Here is a 7,002-nt window from a genome sequence, read left to right on the forward strand (position 1 = left end):
ACATCCACTGCATTTCCCTGGTCCAGGCTTGAACTTACCTCTTCATAGAAGCTGATCAAATTAGTTTGACAGGATCGATCCCTCAAAAACCCATGTTGATACTCTGTCATAAGGTTATTTTTCTTGAGATACTCCAGTATAGCATCTCTCAAGAAACCCTCAAGGATTTTACCAACCGTAGAGGTTAAACTTACCGGCCTATAATTTCCCGGCTCAGTTTTTGTCCCCTTTTTGAATATTGGCACCACATTTGCTATGCGCCAGTCCTGCGGTACCGACCCTGTTATTAAGGAATCTGAGAAGATTAAAAATAATGGTCTATCTATCACAGAACTCAATTCCTGTAGTACTCTGGGGTGTATGCCATCCGGGCCCGGAGATTTGTCAACCTTAGTGATTTCGAGGCGGCGGCGTACTTCCTGCTGGGTATAAAACCGCTATAATTGTATTCAATATTTCTATTTTCTTAATTATTTTTAAAATTCTGTGTTCCTTTTTTTTTCTCTTTTTTCATTGTGTTTGACTGTTTAAATTTTATTTAGCAGTGTCTTGATGGTCAAAACGCATCTGTCAAAACGCAGGTGAAAAGCAGCCCAGAGCACAAACAACAAGTCATAACACAAAAATTAAAACCTGAGTTTGAATTTTTTTTGCTTAACCCCTTACCGACATATGACATACTAATACTTCAATTTCCAGCTGCCTGACTTTGATGCAGGCTCTTAGGCTGAGCCTGCATCTTTTCCGGCAGATGATGGTTGTGATATTCAGCCATTATTGTCTCTAACAGCCTCTTAAATCATTAAATGCTGCTGTTAATCTGTGAAAGAGACATTTGCAGCATGCCACCTGGGGTGGGCACCATGATGGACGTTGGTCTGTAGCTGACATTCATAGGAGACTGTGATTCTTGTTATGTATAGCATTAATTGATGTATTTAAAGGGAATCTGTCAGCAGGTTATTGCTACCTCGTCCGAGAGCAGAATGATGTAAGCAAAGAGATTCTGAATCCAACAATCTAACACTTAGATTACTGGGTGCAGCTGATCGGACACAATCAGAATTTTTAGTTTTAGCAATCTAGCAGAGCTGACTGAGCTTCCCCACCCACATCAGGCTCTCAATAGAGATTGTACATTGACAGTGAGGTATCAATTAGAGGAGAGGGAGTATCAGACTGCCATGCAGGTGACTGTAGTCCTGCAATGATAAGGGCCCTGCTGCTTAGACAAACATAGCAAATAAAGAAGTGTGACAAGAAAGGCATCCCTGAACTTTCTGTGTTAACCCTTGCAGCAGCCTGTCTTCAGCTTACATAGCAAAAACCTGCTGACAGATTCCCTTTAACACTAGAACTACTGGACTCGTGACACCTATATAGAAATACATAGTGCAAAGTAGTCAAAATGACTACCTCAGTAGTTCTAGTGTTAAAGGGAACCTGTCAGGTGCAATATGCACCCAGAACCATGAGCAGTTCTGGGTGCATATTGCTATTCCCTGCCTGACTGTCCCTATATACACTAGCATAGATAAAGGGATGTTTAGAAAAAGTATTTCTACAGATCGTATATTATATGCTAATGAGCGCGGGGACAAGTCCCGAGGGCGTTTGTTCCCTTAGCTAGTCGGCCTACATAGCATGGTAGCACGCCCCTGTGGGCGTACTAACATGCTAATGAATGGGACAGCGACGCCGCACATACCTCATTGTTCATGGCGGTCGGCGGAGGATGGATGCGCTCTGCATATGATCTGGAGTCCTCATTCATTAGCATGTTAATACGCCCACAGGGGTGTGCTACCATGCTAATCCATGCTAATGGAGCCGACTAGCTAAGGGAACAAACGTCCTCAGGACTAGTCCCTGTCCTCAATAGCATATAATATACGATCTTTAGAAATACTTTGTTTAAAGATCCCTTTATCTATGCTACTAGATACAGGAACAGTCAGGCAGGGATTAGTGATATGCACCCAGATCTGTTCGTGGTTCTGGGTGAATATTGCACCTGACAGGTTCCTTTTAACAGAAGCGATTGGATGATTACAGGTTCAAGTCCTTTAAAAGGACTAACAAATAAAGTGAAAAGAAAAAAAAAGTTTTTAAAAATATAGGAAACTTCAAATCACCCCTTACTGTCCCCCATTAAAAATTAAGAACTAAAAAGAATAAATAAAAACACATATTTGGTATAACTGTGTTTGTAAAAGTCCAAACTATCAAAATATAATATACATTAAGCCGATTGGTAAGCGGTGTAATGAGAAAAGAAATGCTAGAATTGCAGTTTTTCGGTTGCAAAAACACAAAAAAAAATCAATAGTAAGCAATCAAAATATTGTTACTACCCCCAAAATGCTTTCAATAAAAATATCAGCTCGGGGCACAAAAAACAAGCTCCATATCACGAAAATGTGACAGCTCTAGGAAAGTGGTGACATGCATTTTTTATTTATTTTTTTTTTTTTTTATTTTTTTTTACACCTCTTAAATAAAGCAAAAACTATACATGATTGGTATCTGCACAATCGTACTGCCCTGGGGAAGCATAGTGGTCATTTTTACCCTAAAATAAGTGCCGTAATTTGCCTTTTTATCGCTAATTCAACACACTTGGAAGATTTTTCCTGCTTTCCAGTACATGATATGACAAAATGAATGGTCATTGAAAATTGCAACTCGTCCCGCAGAAAAACAAAGCCTCACACAGCTACATGGACTGAAAAATAAAAAAAAAAAAGATTGACTTTTGGAATAAAGTGAGGAAAAAAAACGAAAGCGCAAAAGTGGAAATTGGCCGCAGTGGGAAGGGGTTAAAAATATCTGTTATGAAGGCAGCATGATGTAGAGAGAGAGACCCTCATTCCAGCGATTTGTGTCACTTACTGAGCTGCTTTCTGTAGTTTTGATAAAATTACTGAATGACAATATTGTATCGGTTTTAGACCCATTTCAGCCCAATTGATAATTTTCACAATTTTCAGTCAATTGTTGTGTAATAAATGGCGGTATTCAAAGCTAAACCTCGTCCTGCAAAAAATCCTGTCCTCAAATGGTTATGAGAAATGAAAAAAACATTACGGCTCTTAGGAAAAAAGAAAAGCGGAAAGGAAAAATTGCATTTGTATAAAAGAACAACTCACACAAGCAGTAAGTGTTTCTCATAGATTTGCTTGAATGAAAAAGAAAAAAAAAAAAAAAAAGTACTGACTGCATTGGCCGGGAATCGAACCCGGGCCTCCCGCGTGGCAGGCGAGAATTCTACCACTGAACCACCAATGCTTGTCTGGTTGTACTTGCTCCTGAAGTTCTACATAGCCGCCGCCCTGTCTGCACATGCTCAGTTCTCCTGCACACTCATAAGACATTGTGAAAGGGAAATCCTAAGCAAGCCCGGCTAGCTCAGTCGGTAGAGCATGAGACTCTTAATCTCAGGGTCGTGGGTTCGAGCCCCACGTTGGGCGAAGCATTTTTTTTTTTTTTGTAAATTATTACTCACTATTAATACTATATAATAAATTATTAATCACTTTATCATGTTCTTACAACATTACAGAGATTTCTTGAAGCATTAACCCCTCAGACTGAAAGAGAGCAGCACACAACGGAAGTGCATTTCTTTCTACAATTGCACATTATAAAATAAAGAAAAAAATAAAAATAATCTAGGAATGAAGCAAAATAAAGTAAAAAAAAATAAAAAAAAGTATATGTGCTTTTGTAAAATCTTGTTTTTAATATTTTGCTAAAAAAAAGCAAAACATATCAGGATTTAAGTCATTTTCTTTTGTATGCTTATTGCACAAAATAGTAGCATTTTGTACACAAGTATTAAAAAAACAAAATTGTTGCTAAGACACTTACATATATGAAAAACAAAAACATTTAAATACTCGCATAGGAATCTATGGAGCATAAAAGAAAATTACAAACTGTTAAAAAATTGCAACCCACTAGGTGGCACAGACAGATTGTCTATGAACAGAAGGTTTCAAAATGGTTAAAAAAAATAAAAACATAATAAAAAAAAAAGAACAAAGTTACAATTTGCATGAAAAAAAGTAACAAGGTTATTCAATATTAATAACAGTAATATAAAACGTAATATAAGAATAGAATGACCTCTTACCTGCAGATAAACAAATGCAAATAGATGAGTATGAACAAAAAATTCACACGCCGAGCAAAGAATCCAGATGTGTGAAAGCGGCTTTGTTCTCCCTACAACTTTCTTTATATGGCCGGAGGAGGTCTTTTCATAACAAAGTAAAAAAACAGCCAATAAACTATACAATTTGGTTCTCTTGTTTTCTGCCGAAAAGTATACCCACTGCCACAGCATGTCTGTAATACACACTTGGCAAATAAGCACACTGCCATCTTAAAAGGGCATACCGCTTAAAATGACTTATCAGATGGTGCATAAATTTATGGCGCTTGGTCCTGGGATTTAATAATCTTGGGATATTGTACATTTACAGAGCAGGGTTAAAGCTCCTGTAATCTAGCAGTCACTGTCAGATAAAGCTGGGGATTATAGGTAGAAGACAGAAGCAGTTTATTACTGCATCTGTCTTCTATTTAAAGGGAACCCGTCAGGTGCAATATGCACCCAGAACCACGAGCAGTTCTGGGTGTATATTGCTAATCCCTGCCTAACTGTCACTGTATACACTAGCATAGATAAAGGGATATTTAGAAAAAGTATTTCTGAAGATCTTTTATCGTATGCTAATGAGCACAGGGACTAGTCCCAAGGGCGTTATATCCCCCGACTAATTCATCCTCTTAGCATATTAGTACGCCCACAGGGGCGTAGTAACATGCTATTCAATGAAGCATCACCAGCAGACCTATGTTTGTTGTGACCGCGCTTCTGAATGCCGGCACGTCTAAAGATCTCTTTATCCATGCTAGTGTATACAGGGACGGTTAGGCAGGGATTAGCAATATGCACCCAGAACTGCTCGTAGTTGTGGGTGCACATTGCACCTGACAGGTTCCCTTTAAATGGCTAAATAGCATTCAGTGAACAGAAGAATTGCCTGGGTCCTAGCAGAACCAGATCAGCTCTGCCCGTGGTGTGTTGCACAGCAGAGGACATTTTTCTCTTGTAACTGGGGTTCTTATGACCCAGTTTCAGTGGGGGGAAAAAAAATGTACAATTATGGTAAAAATACATGTTTTCCAGAGATCTGTTATGATCCCTTGTAAAACTATTTTTTTCTCATACAAAATACATTTTATTAGTTATATAATAAAAATCTACCCTTTAGTTATCCACACAACTATAATAATTGTAGAATCAACTGGGTTAATTAGTGTGAAACATGAACTGTAAAATATATAGCCAAATACTAAACCAAAACTTGTTTCTGTCTTTGCTTAACAAATGTAAAAAGGTAACTTAAGTATCTCTAAAAATCATATTATTTGTCCAACATAGAACAAATTCTCATACAGCCATGTCAATGAAAACACAAAAAAATATGATTGCTAAAATATGAGGAGAGGCAAAAATAAAATATATTAGTTGGCACTTGCAGCTGCCTTAAGCTTTCTTGCTGCAATTGTGAAAATAAAAATAATACACTCCCTACACCACCCCTCTACATAATCTCTCCCACACTGCCCCTCTGTATAATATCCCCACACACACTGTCCCTCTGTATAATGCACACTTCCTACACACACTGCCCCTCTGTATAATATCCCTTCCACACACTGCCCCTCTGTATAATACACCTCCACACTGCTTCTCTGTACAATATCCCCACCCACACATCCACTCTGTCCCTCTGCATAATACACCCCCACACACACTGCCCCTACTGTATAATACACCCACACACTGCCTATCTGTACAGTATCCCCCTACACACACTGCCATGGATATAGTATACCTTGACTTCAGTAAGGCATTCGATAAAGTATCTCATAACATCCTCATTGAAAAAATGATGAAGTACAGATTCAACAAAAAAAAAAAAAAACAGTTAGATGGATTAACAACTGGCTTAATGATCGGTCATAGAGATATACTAAATAGCTGCAAATCGAACTGGAGGAAACTCAAAAGCAGGGCAGCAAAGCTCTGTCCTGGGCCCAGTACCGTTTAATATCTTTATAAATAATCTGGACAAAGAAATTATTGGGAAACTCATATAATTTGCAGATGATACTAAGATAGGAGGAATAGCCAACACTAGAGAGCAAAGGGAGCGTATTCAGAAGGATCTAGACACACTCGAACAATGGGCCGAGGAGGACAAAATGGTGTTTAACAGGGTCAAATGCAAAGTTCTACATCTGGGTAAAAGAAATGTAAAAAGCATATATAGTATGGGAGGAATAGAACTTGGTGATAGCACCGGGGAGAAGGACTTGCACATAATAGTGGATCCCAGATTCAACATGAGCCAACAGTGTGAAGCTGCAGCTAAAAAGACCAACAAAATTCTGGGATGTATCAAGACAAGCATTGAATCTAGATCAAGAGAGGTAATTATTCCCCTATACTCTGCCCTGGTCAGACCCCACCTGTAATACTGTGTACAGTTCTGGGGCCCCCAATTCAAGAAAGATATCGATATATTGGAGCAAGTCCACAGAAGAGCAACCAAGATGGTAGAAGGTCTGCAAACCATGTCATATGTAGACCAGATAAAAGAACCAGGGATGTTTAGTGTACAATAGTCCCCCCTTCACATACACTGCCTCTCTGTACAATATCCACACACACACACACACACAGCCTCTGTGTAATATCCTCCCCCACACACTCACTGCCTCTCTGTACAATATCCACACACACACACACACACACACACACACACACACACACACACACAGCCTCTGTGTAATATCCTCCCCCACACACACACTGCCCCTCTGTATAATACAACCCCACACACTACTTCTCTGTATAATACCCCCACACACTCACTGCCTCTCTGTACAATATCCCCCGCACATATTACCCATTTGTATAATATA

At 38.9% G+C, this 7,002-nt stretch overlaps 2 non-coding genes across 2 annotated transcripts; one reads left to right on the forward strand and one right to left on the reverse strand.

The window, feature by feature from the left end:
• Window positions 1–3,217: 3,217 nt before the first annotated feature.
• On the reverse strand, window positions 3,218–3,288 carry TRNAG-GCC (transfer RNA glycine (anticodon GCC)). Its single transcript has one exon. It is a non-coding gene; the product is annotated as a tRNA-Gly (tRNA).
• Window positions 3,289–3,397: 109 nt separating this feature from the next.
• TRNAK-CUU (transfer RNA lysine (anticodon CUU)) lies at window positions 3,398–3,470 on the forward strand. Its single transcript has one exon. It is a non-coding gene; the product is annotated as a tRNA-Lys (tRNA).
• The last annotated feature ends 3,532 nt before the right edge of the window (window positions 3,471–7,002 follow it).

The sequence above is a fragment of the Anomaloglossus baeobatrachus genome, chromosome 3 (assembly GCF_048569485.1).
Source record: "Anomaloglossus baeobatrachus isolate aAnoBae1 chromosome 3, aAnoBae1.hap1, whole genome shotgun sequence".
NCBI lineage: Eukaryota > Metazoa > Chordata > Amphibia > Anura > Aromobatidae > Anomaloglossus > Anomaloglossus baeobatrachus.